Source organism: Hippoglossus stenolepis, chromosome 13 (genome assembly GCF_022539355.2).
Source record: "Hippoglossus stenolepis isolate QCI-W04-F060 chromosome 13, HSTE1.2, whole genome shotgun sequence".
NCBI lineage: Eukaryota > Metazoa > Chordata > Actinopteri > Pleuronectiformes > Pleuronectidae > Hippoglossus > Hippoglossus stenolepis.
The window spans coordinates 7,875,059-7,896,923 of NC_061495.1; positions in this window are offsets into that span (position 1 = coordinate 7,875,059).

The window sequence follows — 21,865 nt, forward strand, 5'->3', positions numbered from 1 at the left end:
TAAAGGCTTAGTATCTGTGGAGCATTATTTGAATTTTAATTTGGATAAAACCTATTCTGTCAACATATCCATGCAAATATATGGAGGCGCAATGCGTCCAAAAAATAAAAACAAATCAACTCACTGATTATACGAAATGAGAGTGAAAAAAAGATAAATGCCATTGCCATTGTGTTTTGTTGGCCTAAAGTCAGCCTATACACCCGATGGCATCTCTTTACCAAACTCAATAGGTTGAAATGGGTGTTGAGCTGTGTGAATAGCTGTGGATTCAAAATCTTTGAGGCAAAAGAGCAAATTTAACGAGAATGGCACTTGAGTAGAGCGTGTGCCACTGCCTTGGCCCAACAGTCCATTTATGAACCCACATTTAAATTCACTAAATCCACATTTATATTTAGATCTGCACCAATATGCACAGATTCATAAATATCAGTCCTGCAATGATTCCGTCTAAAAATCCTGGACCTGCCCCCTGATCTGGATCCACACCAACATTTACAGAGTTCAACCTAAAGTCAAGTCCCACCCCAGCAGAGTAGTGTTTGTGTAATCCTGCAAACTAACAAATGCAGACTAAAAACATCATCTCCTTGGTAGAGGTCATAATTTAATACCAAAGACAGATTTATTTGCTTTCTCCACCGATACTGTTGGTTTACAACAGCATCAATTAACAAAGGATGAAACGTTGAAAGCCTTTTCCAGAATGAGCGTTCTACATTTTACTTCAAAGTCTCTGGCTGGGGATGAAAGAAGGTGAGCGGCTTCGGGACTGCAGAGCGGAGCAAAGGTAGTTTTAGGAAAAGATTCAAACATAGCTTATGGTAAAACATATGAATTAATGCTCATTTAGATCCATTAGTAATGTTCATATGCTAATTCGGACGAGTTGTGCCTCAATTTAAAAGGATAAAATATATATTTTTTAATGCTGAAAGTAGTAGCAGTTTCCGACCCCTGTTTTAAAAAGTGCGTGGAAAAAGAAAACTGCCACCGACAGTGTAAAAGGGACATTTAAAAACCAATAAAATAAAGTTGGACTATTTTGATTCTGCAGCCATAAGGAGCATGCTGCTGCTGTGACTGTGCAGTGTTCGTGGAAAGTGCTTTCTGTGGCCACTAAAAGCACAGTGGCTGTCAAAGAGGCATGCCGTCACACAGCGTAACACTGTGCTAATGCTGTGAGATAAATTATAAACAAAAACACAGGCCGTAGACTGAAATGCGGCTAAAAGACACGTCGCACACTGGATGAATAATTCAACTGCGTGTCTGAATGAAAAATTCTATTGGCCTGTGCGATCCGTGTTTTGAGTGAACTCATCAGATCTGCTGCCTGCAGATTCAAGGTGATGTCTCCTGTGTGATGCTCCAAAACCGTAAAATGTGGGAAGAGGGTCATCGGATTGCTCCCGCAGCAGGAGCGCAGGGCTTCCTCCTCCTGGTTTGATGTCGGAATGATCGGTGGGACCAGACCATCACACACGGGGAGGAAATTTGTTTGAAATTATTCAGCTAGTCTTATTATCGCTGTGTGTGGGTGGCTGCCTGCAGTATTCTGCGATGTCAAGCCTGCATCAACAGTTAAAACACAGTAAGAATGGAGGAAGAGAACACATGCAGTGTGAGAGTCAGGACTAATTTGAGATATAAATGTGAGATTTTCCTCCTCGAAAAACCCTCAGCACTCTAACAAATGCTGTCTACCTCGTGCACGCCTAATCTTGCCCCTTCCAGCACGCACGTTCAGAAAAATATTGTTTAATTAACGTCCTTAAGGAGTTTTATTCATATCAGCAGATCCAGCTGCTCCTCATCTCACCTGACAGTCTCCAGGCGACTGTTTGTCCCATTATTGCATCTTTGATACATCGTTCCATGTCAGGTCGGTCCACAGCAAAATTCACCCTGTCAATCTCACCTCTGTCGTGATGTGGCAATGAGTGAGGTGGGACTGGTTTGAGTGTGTGAAAAGAGAGAGAGATGGACGCGTGAAGGAGAAAGAACATGAGGTCACGAGGTGGTGTTATAAGATGGCAGGGAGCGAACAAGCTTCCTGTACACACACACACACACAGGGGGGGAGCAGCATCAACTCTGACCACTGCAAGTTTAAACATGACATGAAAAAAATGGAGTTAGATAGGAAACAGCAGCTCTGCGAAGGACAGACGCAATACCACAGATGGTTATTTTGCAGCCAAATGGTGTTCACACATGACATGACACACAAAATGTCCCTGAAAGTGGCGCGTGCTATTCAACAGCAGCTGTACGGTCACTCTAAGAATTTTATTGTCTCTTCCTATCCATGGGCCAACTGGTGTTGAACACACACACATACACATACACACACATATATATTAATATAGTCTTCCGTCCAAACCTGTGACTCAAGTCCTTGACCATACAGCTACGTACTGTATATGTATCCTGAAATTATGAATGCAGAGAGATGTTCGCACGTACACACCACACAAGCTCGTGCCTCTCAGGAGTAACTGCAGCGATGCTAACGGAAGTAGAGATGCTACCGCGCACCGTTGGGCGAGAGCGTGTGTATGTGTGTACGCGGCTCCAGAGGACGATGTCAGAGGACATTCAGACTAAAATCATGGTGTAAATGCGTCGAATTTGAACGTTGGGGCTTACGAAAACTTGGATGGCACCACAGGAGCAGTATGGAAGCATGTTATCTGTTTTTTTCGTTGAAGACGTGGTTGGTTGCCAGTTACTTCAATTGTATTGGTTTTGGCTGCAACGCTGTTTACCCTTGAAACTCCAAAAATGGTTTGTGGACTCAAACACTTCACCCACCACCTCCATCGGCATAGTGGTGAGTAGATAATGAGTGAATTTCCATTTTTCAGTGAACTATCCCTTTAAGGTGAGGGTTGGGGTTTGAATTGGTCATGGTAAAGGTCAGGGGTAAGGTTATGGTTAAGCTATCCACAATGAGTTTGTGTGTGTGTGTGTGTGTGTGTGTGTGTGTGTGTGTGTGTGTGTGTGTGTGTGTGTGTGTGTGTGTGTGTGTGTGTGTGTGTGTGTGTGTGTGTGTGTGTGTGTGTGTGTGTGTGTGTGTGCATCCGTGTTCACTACCAGCATCCACACAGCTCAATGGAGAGCGTCTCATTCACAGCTATATAGTCCACAGCCACAGCAAGGCGACATAGAGCTGGAATTAAAAATGTGACATGCAATTCTGAAAACGTCCGTTTATAAATTGTGGAGCAACTTAACGTTGGGAAATGCCCTCCCCCCCCCCGCGCTTCGTCACCCTGCCAAGGCAATTTCCTGCAGAAAAGGTTGGTAGTAAATAAAGTTAATGTGCTGAGGCGGCAATGCTACACCAACATGCTGTTAAACCAAGACATGAGATACTGGAGTGATTCTTCCCACAATCGGGACGTGTAGTCCTGAGCCATAAATTAGGCTCGGATAAGGATTAAGACCAAGAAGGTGAGCGTCGAGCCCCCATCCCATCATATGTCAAGTGTTCAAAGTAAGACGAGACCGACTTCATGAGGAGATGCCCCCCTGCTTTGTTTCAAATGAGCCAAAATGAGTGGAAGTGCTCATGTTTTAATGTTGCTGTACAAGGGGAAGCAGCAGGGAAGGACTTAAAGTGATCTTAACTCAGAATCACATACAGTGCCATCGGTCAGCGTGCACTCAGGAAGCTAAAGCTGTCGAGCTCCGTTGCTCTGTGATGCTGAGGACAGGCCGAGAGACCAGAGAGGTAAGAGATGAAATGTTCGGCTTTTTGTGAAAAGGAGAGCTGACGGTGTTTTTAGGTGACAGATTTTTAGCCTTAGATTTAAATTGGGTAAAGTCAATTTAGATATTTTCCGTCACCTCCTCTGTGACACGAGGCTTTTAAGATGGCAGCGGATGGGAGGAAATCTGGCTCACAGCAGCTTTGACATGGCATTTAATGAAGGCGAGGGTTTCTGTGCAATTAAGCTACCAACAGTTTAGGTCGTCAAACACATTTCTCGTCCGAAATTGACGTAAATCTAAAACTGATCTTTTAAAGTTTTCGGATCCGGTTCGCTGCATTTCAGAGAGTTGCTTGAGCACTCAGAGCCTCAGTACTTCTTAAACACACTGCCAGCCACTGTTCAGGATCAAGTGGATCACGCTCTTATTGTTAATGTGCTGCTCCTCGATCAGAAGATGAAATTCTCCTTGTTCCTGACGGCCTCTGCATGGACCCAATGTTTTCTCTTTTTCTTTTTCACAAAATCATCCTCACTCCTCAATCATTTTATCTCCTATTGCAATTTTCAAACTGAGTAACCTAATGAAAGACATTGGACTCAGTGTGCAAGGTTTTGTGTGTGTGACGTGTGTCAGGGCAGGGACTGTGCTTTTAAGTACATTGTTATACAAGACATGAATATTTAGTTTTCACCACACTGTTTAATTTTAACCGACATAACATGACCAAATAAGAAATACAAAATTTTGTTCTGCAGAAATTTAACCCAGAAGTCAAAGAAAACTTTTTTTGTGCAGCACAGAAATCATTATTTCAACACTTCTAAATGTAACATGGCCTAAATGACTGCGGACAGGCACGTTTTAATTATGGAAATCAGACCACTGAGCATCCACAGGCTCCTGGCAGCACAATTCTAACCACAGAAACTATTAAACATACATCCTCAGTGTTGACTGAGTTTTCAGTAAAACATTTACTTTTGGACTTGTTGAATCATTTGTCCTGATTCTGTCTTAGTTTTGCTCATTTCTTCATCGCTCCCCACACGTTGCCAGTTTTAGCTGCCAGCGTCGCCACCAGCTTACTTTGATTTGATTTTAGCCAGAAGGCTGAACTTTATTCCAAAGGTACTAATCCCTATTTAATCACCCGGATTATTCATAGTCCCAAACTTCAAAATGCCCTGTGATGCAGCAGAACGAGGAATCCTCAACTTAACAGAGGTTGTAGAAAACGTTTGTCAGATAAAGGGAATCAGAAAACACACACACACAGACGTCTGATTCCATTTTCACTGCACGATATCTCCGAAATGATTCTGCAGGATTTTGTGTTATCGGAGGTGGTTATCAGCGACCAGGAGAACAGCTTTCTGAGCTGTTTCATCCCGGGGATTAAATCTTTCCAACTCTCTTGTGATGCTGCCGAGTGCTGCGTGGTTTATCCCGTTAATGTCTCAGGAGTGGAAGCCAACTTCTGATGATTGACAGTTCTAACACTCAGACCTCTGCAACAATACACTGTCGCCATCTTCACAAGACAACGCTCCATTTGCATTAAGAGTCGGCTTTTCCTTCTGTCTAACGCTCAGACTTTTTGTTTCACGCTGCCTGAATGTAAAACATCAATCTGGAAATTCTACCATTAACTTTGTGACCAAATTGCAACGTCTTCTATCTTCTTAGAAAAAAAACGAAACCTCACCCTATCAACCTTCAGCTGTCTGAAAAGGGTACGAGCACACGGCTCCCTGCTGTTCCTCCAACTGATCCGACCTGGACCTTCGCTCGTCCCTCAGCTATGGAACTGGGAAGTACAGCTGCTTCCATCAGCTCCAGCTCTTCAAAAGGACACAGTGTATCTGCCCGCCTCGCTCAGAGTTTCTCATAGTGTAACTTTATGGGTGAGTTCAACTACATTTTTAGAAAAGACGATTTTCTACTTTTTAGGAACTCAAACCTGACTTTGAATCTTTCACCAAGAATGAAGATCCCCCTTTAAGGTTGAGGTTTTGTGTTTTGGTTAGTATGACTGATTCAAACCTTAATATTTGTCTTAAATAATGGTTTTGTAACCTGTTTAAAATGCCTTATGAACCTTTTTACCATCTGAAGTTGTTATTAATGTCTGGCAGAGGTGCATTGGTGGCACCGCAGAGAGGGAGACAACAAAAAGAACAGAGTCCTAGCGAGCTGTTCCAGAAAGGAAATGAACTGTGCAGAGTAAAAAATATAAATACGAGATTTAAAAAAATAGATTCCAACTTCTTCTGAAAGAAATGTTATGATTGTGTATTCCATCCTCCTCTGAGTGCCTTTCGAGTGATCGCCATTCTGTGCTAGCGAACATCTTTGGAAACAGATTTTTTTATATTTACTGTTGATGATGAAACACAAAGATTCTGCATGCACATTTACGAATCTGATTGCACAGAGACGGGATGAGAGACGGTAACACAACCACACACTCACAAAAATAATACTGCTAGTGTGTGTGTGTGTGTGTGTGTGTGTGTGTGTGTGTGTGTGTGTGTGTGTGTGTGTGTGCTGGGCACTGGTTACTGGTCGCTCCTGCCAGATCCTCCTGTGCACCTGTTACTCATCTGTTAATCAAACACTCATATGATTGCAGCGTTTAAGCTCTGGCTCTCCCACACTGAGCTCGCCAGGTCCATCAGTCACATTAGCTGTGTCTCAATTTCCGACGTCAGCTGCATCCTCAAACGGCCGAATCCCAAATGAGACAGACCGGTCTTCCTATTGTGTCTCCAGCTTGTCGCTATAGCAACAAAGCTGCGGACGAAAAATGTTCAGCGGTTGATTCAAAATGTTGAAAACAGGATTTTTTAAACAAGTGAACCGTTTAGCTGTTCGGTTGAGTACTTACATTTCAAAAAAAATTATCCTGGCATTTTGACCTTGCTTTTTGCCACCTCTTTGAAAAACAGTTTTGAATTGGGTCTAGTCAATCTGCTGTGACGCAATCGGTCTAATAATACAGCCGACAAAGGATGCGGCCCCTAAATTGAGACACAGCTATTATGTGGTGATGCCACGGCTGGCTACAGCTTCAGATTCAGACTCTCTCTGTTAGTGAGTGTGTCTGCCTCAGTGTAAGAAGTACCTCTCTCTCTCTCCTGTGCTCTCTCACTTACCTGCTCACGGGCTATCAGCCATGTCCAGGCTGCATCTCATCTGCCTTCGTTTGGAAACTCAAGTGGTGTCAAAATAATTGGAAAAATGAGTTCCGGAAAATTCAAGTGAACACCACCTCAAGTTGGAACAACAACTTGGACAGTCGGTGAACATTTTGGTCCTTGAGTTGCTGAGTTGCTGACGTCGTCTCTTCTGAACCAATTCACATAATGATACAATCAGCTTTAAAAAGCAGCTTTGAACTTGTGTGACCTTGTGTCCGATGCAAACTGTACGTCCATCTCCTGGCGGTTTTATGATTAAAATGCACAAGTTTTAAATTATTCATATAGCCTGCCACAGCTGATCCTTTTTCTTTGCTCTTCGTTATAATACAAATATTGGAAAGAGGTGTCAGAGTGTTGTTTAAATGCACCAAACACATTTTGTTTACAGCCTCCATGTTTTTTCCACATTCCGACTTCAAAGCACATGAACACACCAAAGTCGCAACACTGCCTTCACAACACTGCCAAGTGCGACCTTCTGAGGAGCGTGTGAATGCACGGTCGGTGCCGTCAGTTATCTGCCTGACACTCTTCTCAGTCACAACCGTTACAGGACCTTGTGGAAACCTCAGCCCTGGATTCTGGACCTTGGATCAGATCCGCAATTACTAGTTTTCCCATCTTTTACCTGAACTGTACAATTAACCTCTTAAATCACTTTCAGTGTCCAAGATTTGTGTTCTGATCCAAATCCAAAGGAAAATCTAATTCCCCTTTTACACCAAAACTAGTGGTAGGCTTTATGCAGATTTGTTCTAAATGCAGGTTTAATAAAAATGCAATTGACTCCTTTCCATAGCCAGTAGAGGAGTTTTCCTTTCTGTCATTTTTCCCTTGTGAGTAACGTTCGACGTCACAAACATCCCAGACACTGAGGAGCTGTGTCTCTGTCGTTGTCCCAGAGATGTGAAAAACAACAAGTAAACAAACGTTCGTGTTTGCCAGACACTTCCAGGTCTGTGTTCTGTTTCTTTGTGCCTGACTTAAGTGAGAGTAACAACAGTTTCTGCCACGGGCAACAGAGTTTATTTATAAACTGCATGGAAAAGTGAACTGCATCGTGAGAGACAATGCCTTCCCACTACAACGTGGCCACACGTGACCCAGACCACCTTCAAATGTGGTCTTTGCAATTGGATCTCATACACGTCCTCAATGCCCCCCCCTCTGTGATTAGAGCTGTCCACATGTGATTGGATCACCCTCGATTGATGTTAATGCCGAGTCTGAACAGGGCCTTTGTCCCCTTTTTCACCCTCGATGAGTTTGCGGGTCTGGGAGCGGCCGGGCTTCTTCTTCCCCCTTTCCACTGTCAACGCCTGCACAGTGGGACACAGGCATCTCGCTCCTCAGCGTCTGGTCGGATGACTTCTCTGTAGCTGGCTGCCATGCATCTCGGTGACAGGAGACAGATGGTGTTTGACATAGGTCACCCATGCAGCGCAGTCGCGAGTCTTCTCCATCTGTGGCAGTTCTCAACTTCTCCACCTATTCATTATTCATAAACAAGTCAGTGGAAAGAGCCGTAATTGCCACAAATTACAGTCCACTGAAGCCTAAACATGATGCAATTTAAATTTTTGAGACATTGTTTTAATGACTCATCAAACTTAGGAAGTGCAAGTTGGCATATGACTAATGCAGATTCAGAAAAAGACCATTAAACTATTGTCATTTCACTCTGTTTCATCATGAAAGCCTCTGAACGGTTTCTTCCTAATAGAACAAAATCAGTGCAATTTGGAACGTTATTTTCTTTGACAGGACTGTGCAAACTCATGAAAGACGGGGTGAGGCGAAGCGTTTCACCTCCACTTCATTAAAACAAGCTGGCGTACTTTGCGCGGAATATGTTGAATATCTTTAAGTGACAATGATCCTGCCTGTGCTGAAAACAGAAATCACAAAAGTGCTCACATTCAAGGTTTTCCCCCTCTGTTTAATATCGTAGAAATAAATTAGAGATTGCAGAGACGCTGTAATGACACCACGGTCCAGACTCGCTTTCAGTTTTTTAAGGCCTTGTTCTGTCTGTTTCCATTTTCTCATGAGTTTCAGTGTATTTGTTACTAAGTGGATAAAGTGTTCGATGGTTTTGAAGGTGCAAGACGGGTAAAGCTGCAGACCTGCACACTAGTAACAGCACCTCTCCACAGTCCGCCAACGGAGGAACCCACCTTCAATTGTGCTTCTTTTTTTTTTTTTTATCACCACTTCTGGTCTTTTCAAATGGTGCGGAAACAATGAGCCTTCTCTCAATTTCACAGCAACCTTGGCCCCTCCAAGCATTAGCAGTCATTTGCGATTGTGCCTGGTAAGCATTTCAACGCTAACTTTGCTCGTGTTTTTGCAATAAAGGGAAATGAAAACAGCAGAGTCCGGACCCGATAATGGCCCGTGCGGCTGCTAAAGAGGGTACATGAGTGAACGGGAGATAACGGTCTATATCTTTCGGCGAGACACGAGGGGGCTGTGGGGATGGCAGGCCTTTTGTTCCCGACCTTCAATGTAGCGAGAGTTCCATTCTCTCCCAGTGTGAGGCCATTTTCCCTCCATCAACAGCACACGTAAGTGCAGGCCCCACAGACAGAGATGAAGGAAGGGACAGAGAAAATCGGATGTGCCGAAACACCAGCAGTTCCCCCAGGATGTAGAGGGGGCTGGTTTAATGTCAGCTCTCCACCCCACGGGTCTGACAAAGGAACAGTGTCCGCCAGTACAATGAAAGAAGAATCGCTCTGCCAGGCAGGAACAGACGACCGGGTGACTAAAGAGTTCCTCTGCAAATGTACGACCATTGTGTTGTTGTGGCAACATACATTAAATCAAGTGGAGAATGAGAAGTACTGTGGGCGACCTGACAGCAGCCACGTGGGTTGGGCTGGGTGCAGACAAATATTTTGAGGTGATATTCGGATTGGATCAGGTTCGGTCACATCTGCTGGACTTTCTAATGGACTCTTTTAAACCCAATGTGTCTGTAATAGGGGAAAACATCAGGCTTGGGTCGGGACATTGAAAACAGAATGCCTGTCAGGTTCAGGTTGGGCTCTATTCGTTTGGCAGAAGACAGCAGCCAGAGCCGCACTGTTAGGAACACGGGTTTGGATTTCATTGATATGTCATTTATCCCGTCCCGAGTGGGGAAAAATTATGGTTTAGTTATTATAATTGAATAAATTACTCTTTACATCAGCCAAGTTCTATCAAAGTTATGACAGATTGACAGAGATTTCAAGAAAGTCATAACATCACAAGGACAAAGTCGTAATACAAAAAAACCCCACAATATTATGAGAAATAAAAAAAAGGAAATAACCATCAATGAGAACCTGTTCTCCACTCCGGGATCCACACTCCATGATTTCCAGTCTCACTGTTTCTGCTGCAAAACCCAACATCGCACAATTGCAATCAATGATATTGTTGCAGCCACCCACCACCAAACATTTCCTCCTCCACAAAAGAGGCAGTTTCCTGCAAGTCTGTGTAGTTCCTACTTAGGAAGAGACACAGTTTCTTGCATAATCTTTTCAAAGTCATGATATTTATGATAATGTGGTGCTTCACTGTTGGTAAGACTGCTGGATTCTTTTCAACAGTTATTTTTCCCTGAGCAGCTGCAAAACAAACTACATCCAGGGATTGGATTTCGTCTCACAGGAGCCTCGAGCACAAGCAATTTAGCTACATGTGAAATGGCAGTGGCAGTGGCATCTTTCACAAACAAAATGATATGAAGCTTTTAGTGTTCATAATAACTAAAACCCTTAGTCATGGCACATGAGCAACAGAAGCCACAGGAAAGGTCACCAGGGTAAAAAGGCCTCCTGAATAACATGCGGTAATAAAGCCTCAACCCTCCATCTCAGCCAGTTATTATGAAGCCCTGGGCGCAAACCAGTGTCAGCAGGTGGCAGACAGTCCATTAACACATTACCTGGAATGGCACATAAAACTTTACTGCCAGGACATCTTTCATTTATCAGACGGTCACCTCTGGTTTTAAGGCCTGGAAGAACCTTTGTGCTCCTGACGGCTGATTTAAAAGCTTGATTTGAAGTCTAGCCATCTTCTCCCGGAAAAACCTTGGTGCCTTCAAAAGAAAAAGAATCCCCATTCATTCCACAGCATCAGAGGACATCCTTAGAAGCATGTACCTAGATAAACGCCATTTTATGTTCAGAAACACTACACACTTCTATACCCAGTGGCACATTAAAACTTGTGGGATGATGCTTCCCTAATTTTTATTTTACATTATCAAACTCAGAACACACACACACCTCTGAATGCTGAAACACAAGCCAGCCTGGTAAATATGAACCAGGGGCCATATGAGGTGGTGGTGTGAGCAACAAGACCTGGAAAACACTCAGGTAAAAACCTTAAAGCTAAAATAAATGAATACAAAAATTGATAGAAATGGAAAATACAAAAGCAATGAAGTGTTAATCATCAATAATTGAGAATTATAATACTGTACGGTAACAGATGAAAGGAATGCCTCAACTCTTCTAGGGTCTGAGGGGTTCTAATATGAATAGGTAACTCAAAATGTATCAAAAATATATTGATCACATTTGTTCAACATGTTTATTGTCATTGAATAAATGGAATGGAAGTCGTTACATAATCTGGGAAGTAGCAAGTTTTTCCATGTACATGTTTGCCGTCAGTTTCAGACCCGATCATGTTTGTGTCATGATTTTATGGTTGTTTGTTTTTTCTTTTCTTGCACATTCATTTATTTCCTGTTTCATTTTGTAAATGATCCTTGTGTCTCACTTTTGGGCGCTTTACTTCCTGTCTTTGTCTGTTTTCCCTCCTTCTCTGATCACATGCTCCGCCCTGGTTACTCTCACCTGAGTTTTGTTAGCTCCTGTATTTAAACCCAGTGTTCCTCTGAGTTCCTGCCTACTTTGTTTCCATCTTGTTTGTTTCCTGTGAGTTGCTTTTCAAGTTTAGTTTTTTGACCTCACCTTTGGTTTTTGTGGTTGATTTTGGATACCACCAACTGCCAGCCTGGTGAGTCAAATTGAAAACTTGCATGTGTGTACTCATCTGTTTTTAAGTGTAAATTAAGATCTGCCCTGAAGATGGACTATGACTTGTTGGACAGGTTAGAAACTTACTGTTGGAATACTTTTTACGCATGATGGTAGATATTGCTCGGTTCGTGACCATCGGTTGTGCACTACCTTTCACAATGCATTGTGGGAAACACTGAGTGAACTATATAGGGTATAGAAAACGTCACAAAACACAAAACAACAACAAAATAGCAAACTCACTAAATAGTGCATCATTTTTTTTGGCACCATTTGCCCTTTGTCCAAAGTCTGCTCTTTGGGTCCTGTATACCACAGATCAGGGGCATTTACCTCTTGTGTGTAGATTCGAGTCTGGCTCAGTCCAAAATTTCCTGTCCAAACCCGACCAAGCTTGGGAAAACTAACCGACCACAACCTAAACCAAACAAGCGTTCTGCGTTTTGTGTCCGAACCTGGCCCTGGTGTTTGTACTAAATAAAGGCTTTTGATGATGTCGATATATCCCAGCCAACGTGAATAAGACCCGAGCCCGAAGATTATTTAAATATTCCCTAAAGGCTCAGGATGGGTATCAATGCTCTAGTGTGGATTTCGGAGGAGCTATTGAAGGCTGGAAGTGATGGAAGCTTTTTTTAATTGGAGGTGAGGGGTTTTTCTTCTCTGGCAGAAATTCATATCTCCCATAGCACTGTGGGCTTTTGAATAGTCCTGGATGAGCTTCTCTGTCTGTGAAGTTGTTTTACAACAGCATCTGTGGACATGCATTGTTTTCTACTCGGGTCATGTGAGGTAATGGAAGTTATTTTGAATTTGTTTTCCAGTAACTTGGTTTAACAAGACACACTGGAGGAAAGTAGGCTGCAGTGTCTTTTCCACAGCCTGCACCATTGAAGTTTGTGGGTTGTTGTTTGCTGTACAAAGATCTGTGGGATTTACAGTGTATAGGACCCAGGTTTCCTGTAACAGAATGAGCTGTGCAGACAAGAGTTCATAATGAGATTTTATATGGTCAATGTGGGCCGGTAGTGATCAGATGTTCAAAGAGATTACTGTGAAAATTGAGGGTGAAGTGTGTTGTGGTTTGCTGACTATCTAACAGTCTGGGCCACGACTTAATTGAGTTTAAAGTAATTATAGTATGAAGAATTGTGACAAATATTGTACTCGTGAGAGCATAGCACACTGAATATTATTGCAGGCTGAACAAGGATGGGTTGATCTGGCTTTTTAAATTGAGTTTTGTGAGCAGTTGTTGCCCTTGCATGTGTCTGTGTGGTGCTTGATGTGTTTCTTTCTCTCAATTTAAATTGAAAGGCAGTGACATATCTAAGTCACACTGTGTCAAAATTGAGACTTTCTGCTTTATCTTTACCAGTGTTTTCCTTATTAAGATTTTTCTGCTGTATTTTATGACCAATGCCTCAGATCTACTTAACATGTAAATATTTGCTATCTGTTAATATTGTTCTCTTGTTAACAAGCTTTATTTTTAAACGTATATAATGTTCCAAGTTTTATGTGCAGCATCACAGGACTGAAAATTACTTGTAGCTGTAAGATTGTTTGAAGAAAGCTTTTAAGATTCATGATATGTTAGATTTTCTCTTTGTGGATTATTTTTGAAAAGGTTGTGCTTCAACTTGTGACACTGTGCATGAATCATTGGATTTGACAGGAATGGGGTGAAATTTGTATTCAACTTTTTCTGAATAGAGCCTGTGGTGAAAAATATGTGGAATTGGCCGAGATTTTCCGGTCGAGTTATGAATTCTTCTTGTCCTTTTCCGTTTTCTTACATTTTCGAAGATATTTGATTCTGATTTTGATCCTTTAACATTGAGTAGTCTATTTTGAAAAGATTGTTATACTCGTATGAATTTGTCTCTGATTGTGTAAACCATATTTGCCATCTGGAGTCATCCCCATCTCTACCAGGGGGATGACATCCCAATAATGCTCTAAAGGATGGTTGGTATTCACCATCTGCTATTTGTTTAGGTTCATGTTAGCGTGTGCAAATGATGCAGAGTCTTGATAGGAGGATGTTATGCTGTGTATTGAATCTGGGTAGTCACGAGGAAACACCGTCGGTCTGTTTGTGTCAAATATTTGTTTTTGAATGGGGTCGTTAATCTTGTATCATCATCATCATCACAGTCAGAAAGATTGCTGCTTTTAACATCAGATCTTTGGTGACTCCCATCAATTTGTGTTTTCACATTTTGGTCAATGTTTTCATCATCTGAATAGCTTCAATTTTAAATAAGCAGTTGCAGCAAATGGGATCCTTTTGTAGTTGCCCCGTACTCCGGCTTGTTGAGCTCTCGTGCTGTTTTCTGCTTCACATGTGATTTAGTTAAGGTGTTGTTTACCCTTCAGATTTTAGGTCTCCTTCAGATGTAAGATTTTATATGGCTTTTGTTTTGATTTCTCTATAAAAAATCAATTGTTAGCCAAAGGGACTGTATATTTGTCAGATATTGGAATCAAACTGCCATTGTAAGCCAGCACCAATAGATTGTCCAGGGTCCTAAAGGACGGTCAGTGACTAGTTTGACAAAGGACATGATGAGTCTTTCAAAGCACAGATTTGTAGTATTCAGAGATGGACTGATTGAAAATGCATGAGAACACTGATGGGGGCGTTAGGTGGCACAATGCCTCAGTGGGGGTAGGTTGCTGGTCTTGAGGTTGCGGGGGCGGGAGGTGGGGGGCATCGGTGTGTGTGTGTGTGTGTGTGAGTGATAGGGGACCTCTCAAACCTAATGTAAAACCTGTTGAGTCCGTCAGCTAGTCGAGGGGATGGGGTGATTGCAGGGCTTTTTGTTGTCTTACATTTTGTTCCGGAAGGCTTCAGTCGCTTCTTGCTCTCCTCCTTCATATGGGATGTCGACTAGCTTGGAGAGCCAGGGCTTGTGGTTATTGTACCTGTTGATGGTGGTTTTGTTTGGATCTACTCACAGAGGTTTTCCCACTGTATTAGCATACTGTACATAGAGTGGTTGTCCTTATAGGGCCTCTCAGTCGGTGGACTCCGTGCTGTCCTGAAGTATTTCTGTTGCTGCTACAGTCCATCTCTTTAATAAAGTCCTGGATACTTTAACCCTCTTCAGCTGCTGTCTGTATGTTTGGACCATATGTATGATGCTATGATCCGAGTGTCCAAAAGGGGGCTCAGAGGAAGGAGCACTCTGCATATTTTATGGTGGAGTGTAAGTGCTTGAGTCTATTACCCCCCGAGTGTTGCATATGTCTCCAGCTGTTTGTAGCTCAGCTAAAAGCTGAAATGAGTTCAAGTTTAACTGAATGATTCCCATGGAGGAAATTTGCTAAACCAGAAAGTCTTGGCTGTAGTGCACATTGGGGAAAAACATATATATACACGAAGAGGTAAATATCGTGGCTACCAGCAAGGAGAGCAGTGCTGAGAATCAAGAGTCAGCAGATAATCTAACCAGCATCCACATTGAACCAGGGGCCACTGAATGGCTTGAGTATGTTCTCCGCAGTCACCAGAGATCAGCCTCACTGAAACCCTACGGGAGATTTGGAATTAATATTTCACAGCTTCTCAAAATACAAAAAATGAATATCTTATCTATAAGAATGGTGTGACATCCCTCCAGTAGTGTTCAGAGACTTGTACAATTAATGCAAAGGAACGCTGAAGCTGTTCTCCCGGCTCGTGGTGGCCCAACATCTTTAAAATATTGAGTTCCCTTTAATGTGTCACCTAACTGTTTTACAACAGATATCGCAAGTTTCTGTGAGGTTTCAAGTCTCTGGAATCGCAACTGTCAAATCTTTCCCTCCAAACGGCGAGTGTGTGGTCTGACGCAGCCCTTATATTGTGCATTACTTGCCACTCGCAGGCACAAGTCAACAATTAATGATTAAAAACTGTCCCATTAATACCAATACATCGTTATCTATCTAAATGTGTGGGGAAGGAATTTGAGAGTTTCATTTTAGTGCTCTGCTTAAAATCCACTGCCAGATGCAAATCTACTGTACCAGATCTTGACTGTATACTTTCCTGCCGCTTACTATAAAGGTAGTTATTTATTTTCTAAACCTTTACTAGCAAGGTTGGAGAGGCTGGATGTTTTGTGCGAAGCTTGGAAGTACAAATGCCATTTTGTTAGGACAAGAAGGTCAGCTGTATCCATCACCCTTGATGAGATGAATGAGCACATGCGTGGCAACAAAAAGATAAACTGATTAGAGTCTAGTTCCGATCTAAAGGAAAACACCAAGGCAACCGAATACCTTAAATTTAGGCTTTTTTTCCCCTCCCAACTCAAATCAATCTGTGAGGCAGAGCCGTAAACACTAAGCCTTTAATTAGTATGTTAAATGAATGCAATCCTGAACTATTATCCATAATTACCAGGTGTCTGAGATAAGGGTAAGAGTGGATTATTCATTCATTTATCTATTTTAATTAGCACAAAGGTGACCTATGAAGAGAGGTATTTATAATAATTATTATGTGTAGACGACTGAGAGAAATCCAAATATATTTCTCATACTTTGACAGTTTCCTTTAATAATAGGCTTCTTCTTTTTTTACTCATTATACAGCTTTTCTCTGAGGGGAAACAAATGGTTTATTCTGAATGCTACCTACCAATAAATATGTAAAGGATAAATATAGTGTATTTTCCCTGCAGGTGTGCTCTTTAGCCTAAACAAAGCTGACACAGACACAGGTCGGTGTGAAATCTCTGAGGGAAGTCTAGTTGGGGAGAGTCCCGCTCCCTCCCCCCCCGCTCCCCACCCCCAGTCGATGCTTGAATAATGTATGAAGGATCTGGAGACATCACTTAGAGATGCTGCCAATATCAGCTGGGGCCCTGCCCACCCCTGTGGCTGCTGCCCTTTACCACAACCTTTAAAAGGTGGAATCCCTTAATACGCTCACTCTTATTTTCTAAAACACCCAAACGTGAAAATATAAACCATTCGGTTTCAACATCAATATTCAATATATATATATAAGAATTGGTACTTTTCTCTTTCAGCTGCGTTTATTACATTTTTACAAAGCAAAACCTGAAGGGAAAACCTGTTTTGTGGCTCTTTGGTTTTACATTTGGAACGTTTTCCTATTGTGCTTGTCCATTTCAACTGTCTGTCTCACCCTGGTCTCACCACACTATCTGACAGGAATGTCACATATCTGGAAAATTCCCACAAATTCTGTTTTAAATCTTCCAAATTGATTGACCAACAAGATTCTCATACCAACTGCAGAGCTTTCTGCTTTCTCAACGTTTGACTTTGTTTGGAAATTGGTTTATCTAGTTTGCCATTAGTTGTCTGGTTTCTTTTGATGGGTTGATGAATACACTGTACAACCAAAGGGATGTGAAGATGAATCAGATTATCGATCTAAGGCTTTAATCAGTTGGAGCCAAAACTGGATTTAGCCTTTCATGGCTAGACTTATCTAAGGATTCAGTCGTTTGCCATTCTTCTTCTTTTCCTACACAGCACACAAAATATATAACTTCAAACTTTATTCAATTTTTTATATTTTCAACAAAAAAAGTTTCAAGGGTCCATGTTCCCTCTTTTCATGTTGACTCCCGACTGAGCATTTCTGCCCCTTTATTCTATTCCTTTTCATACTCAGACAATGAAGATGTTATTCTGTGTGAATGACAGAGACCATAATGAAGACAAAGGAGATAAAGTTTTCTACAGTGGGAGACTTATTTCCCTTCGGATATAGGATATTATGGCTAATCTCACCGGGCTTTTTTCAGATATCTACCTGACTATTGTGAATGTAAATCTTATGAAGTGGACCAGTGCATCACAGATGGTCTTACCGAGGGTTTTTAAAACCTTAAAGACATTTGAGATTAAATTTGTGTCAATATAATCCAACTAAAGTATTCAATGTGAAATAAAAAATCTTAAATTTAATGCAAAGTCTTGTTTAGAGTTGACAACCACTTATGTTAATCATATAGGTGAACGTTGTCAGACTTAATTCTGATCATTCGCTCAGTCGGTGACACACAGACTTGAGAGACAGAAGGTACTGGGCAATCATCCAAAATCGAATACACTGACAATTGACTCGTCTCTAAAATTGTGGTACGACATAATGAACATGCACAACACAACAGGTGACCAGCCATCGGAGCAAGATCTTGCCTGTCAGGCAGAGAGAGGGCGTGAGCTGGAGATGGAGACCAAAGAGATCCAGCAGACCAGGTTGAGGAGCAAGCCTGTAGTCTGAAAGAGAGACTAGTTAGAGAAACTGAAAGACGTCCATCTGCAGATATTTCTGAAAGCGAAAACCGTCCGACGCTGCTAGGCTTGCCTTAATAAATTGGTAGAGCTGGAAAAATCCTTCTCCGAGCTTGACAAACAAGCTAGAGATTCAGGAGGTTGTCTGTGGGGCCCTGGAAAGAGAAGCTGTCAGGCTCTCTACCAGTCTGGAGGCAGATCGTAAAAAGAAAATGCTCAGTAAAAAAAAAAAGAAGTATCTTAACGCCTAGCTGCAGAGGGAATGCAACTGGAGACTGGAGCTGAGAGTTCAGTTGCAGAAACTAAATGACGTCTATCAGCAGGAACTTGAGGCAGTGAAAAAGTCCAGTGCTGTGCCAGAGGCCGTCTTTCAGGAATGCATAGGACTGAGAAAAAACAACTTGGTGCTTAACAAGCTTAAGACTGAGAGTGACAGCATCACGGCCCATTACAAGAAGTTGCCAGGATGGCTACCAGGCTGGAGACGGAGACCAGAAGGGGATTTTTCCCTCAAAAAAGGAAGAGCATATTAACACTAAGCTGCAGATGGAGTGCGTCAGGAAAGTGGAACTTGAGGCAGTGAAAAAGGGTGAGGGTCCCCCCTCAGGAATTGAAAGGCCAGAGAGCATCCAACCTTGAGCTTGTTACTGTACTTGAGGAAATGCTCAGTTGGGACCTCCAGAGAGAAACTGCCAAGCCTTCTATCAGCCAAGAGGAAGAGACTCAAAAGAACAAGTCTCTGTCATTACAGGGAGAGTCTCATAGCACTGAGTTGCAGAAGAAGCAGACCTGAAGACTGGAGCCGAGTGACTTTTTTGCAGAAAAAACAAAACGCCCATCAGCAGAAACCCAAGGCTCTCCATTAGGAATTGGAAGAGCTGAAAGCCACCAACTTTAAGAATCTCATCGAGCTTCTGACGACACAAAAAACGTTTGCAGAGTAACTGAGGAACTTGCAAAGAACTAATTCACTGAAACTGTAAAAAAGTGGCCATAGACTGTATATAAAGTTGGACAACATGGCAGTACCACTACAGTGACGCCAGAGCGCCTCCTCCATGTTAGTGGATGTGACATGGACCAAACTAAAAAAGTCAAAGTAGATGTTAAATAAAGTTTTCTGGAAGATGGTTTCTGTCATTTTAGGTAGTTCTTACCACACTGATCTATGTCCAAGTGTGCATGTATCAGTGGGACCTTGCTATTGTTTGCATTCAGGATATCTTGGCTTCATTTGTGGACAGTTGGAGGAAGTGGAGATGCGTCGTCCATCTTTATATACAGTCTATGGAAACAAGTTTAAACATAAATTTAGAAGGGTCATAATCCCGAGCCCTTTTTAAAGTCGGTGTGTTGAAGATCCAAACAGGCTCCTGGTTTATGGAAAAGCTCACCGTGTACTCGGTGCCGAAGTGTAGCAATATGCTGCATTTTCACAAGAGTCTGGAAACTTGGTGATATTTGTCACTGTACTTTAACCATCGGCTCCACATTTGACTCGTACACATCCTCAGCTCCCATGGCACCCCCATTTTATGAATTACTGATCAGAGAATCACACCAGCATCTATTTTGGTGCAGTCTGCAGGATTAGTAACACGCTTGTGACATCAATCTAGACCCTATTGATTCTAATAGAAGAGTCATTCTTTAATTTACTGAATTGTGTTTTCTGTTAATTAGTAAATATAACAAACGATTTACAGATCTGTAGTTTGCAACACGACAAGCATGATTCTTAACTGTCAACTTTTGCAGGGGAAAAATAAATCTGCATGATTTATTCAATCTGTAATCGTCTGTACTCCTACCAGATGGGGCGAATACTTCAATGTAGTCTTGTGTTAAAAAGTCTCAAGTGTTAAGCAGTGTCAAGCAGATTCAAAATACCTCTAAGCACAGGCTACTCATTTCTTTGTATTGCTTGTCATGGTGTCAGTGGAGGATTTGCTGATGGCTGCTTTGGAGGCTGAGTCTTGGTAACTGTCCAAACTGGTCGAGCGCTGTCTTTACCGAGCAGACAGATTCTGTGACAGCTGTTGCACTTGTTGCACTTCTCAGCATTTCCCCAAGTTATCAGGCTCTTTCCTGAATCATCGACTTCAACCCACAGGCTTGACTTCACTGCCTCAAAGACTTGGAGCCAAACAGCAGAGCAATACGTGACAACAATGACAAAACCACTACGGCAACTATAAACCAAACGGTATAATAACCAAGTAATTGACTAATTACATTCTGGGTTGTGGTTTAATTTTTTATGGTGCGAGAGCCTTTTCTCCTGTGAGCAAATTCAGAGAAGATGACATTTTGACAAGTTTGAAGTCGGAGCCGAGCGGAGCGGCATGGAAGATCTGACACAGTCACCCATGTAGATTTGACAGTTCACCAGTGAGAGATGATTCTGCAGAGTTGAGGGGGAGGGGGTTCATTATCTCCTAATTACACAAGATATAGCAGAGGCTTACTGAGCTAGAGGAGAAAAGCACCTGCAGACATGAGTGTGTCTCCTCAGATTCCAGTGCCAAGCCTGCAAAAATGCTGCATACGAACCAAAGGATTATCGTGCATGATGTTGTCTGACACCTTTGGGAGAAAAGCTAAAACAAAAAAAGAGAAATGGGAAGGTGATAATTGGTGTCGTCTGTTGTTACTGAAAGTACTTTCAGCCCTTCCGGTCTCTAATCGAATACACGCCTCTGCCTTCTTTTTTGGGGCGAGGGGGGCGGCATTTGGCGTTGTTCCCTTCATCCAGAACCAAACTGTCCACCAGACAGATTCAGCCGCTGCAATCGTGTGATCATGAAGCATCTGCTCTGTGGCCCGTTGATCTTTTCAGAAAGTGTCAGACACATCTGGCCACAGGACACAGAGAACCCTCCCAGCTTCACTGCATGTCACACTGCATTGTTAACAAGGAAATTTTTTTTTTTCCGCCGAGCCATGGTGCAGTTAAATGAAAAAACTTTTTCTTTTTCCAATCCTCTCTAGCAAATTCATACAGCAGGGCAAGCCCATTGTGAATGGCTGACACTGTGACAAGGATAATGTCCTTTGTGGGAGACCGAAAGTCTGAAGGAAAAAAAAAAAACCCAAACAAGGCAGTGGCAGCTTGCTCCAGATGTTGTTTGTGTAAATGCACCCAACTGCCCACAGAGAGGAACGCTTCATCTTACAAACGTCTGAACGGCTCCTGCAGCGGGCTCCCACTAAGCAAGAGCTGTGTCCAACGGCCTGTTTCCCTCTGTTTCACACTCTCACTCCAAAGCATCACAATCTGTGACTGACATTAAAAAAGCCTGACTCATCAGTCGTCCAGCGCCACAAAGGCATCACAGAGATTTGTCTATTTTCAAAGTGAGATCCGGTTATGATAGAGTCCAGATGGTGACAGCATGATTTCTCATCCGCGAGCAAGATTGTATGAACTAAGTTAGCCGTACACGAAGGGTTTCAAATTGGATTGCATTCGGTGCCTCATGTGGATATAGGCTCCTGTCGCTGAATTGAGAGGAGCCACCCTCCTCCGCTGCCGCTGCATAATGAGAATGTACTGTGCCATCTAGTGGACGCCTGGGGAACGACGGCACTGTGATGATTTCCAAAAAACAATAATGA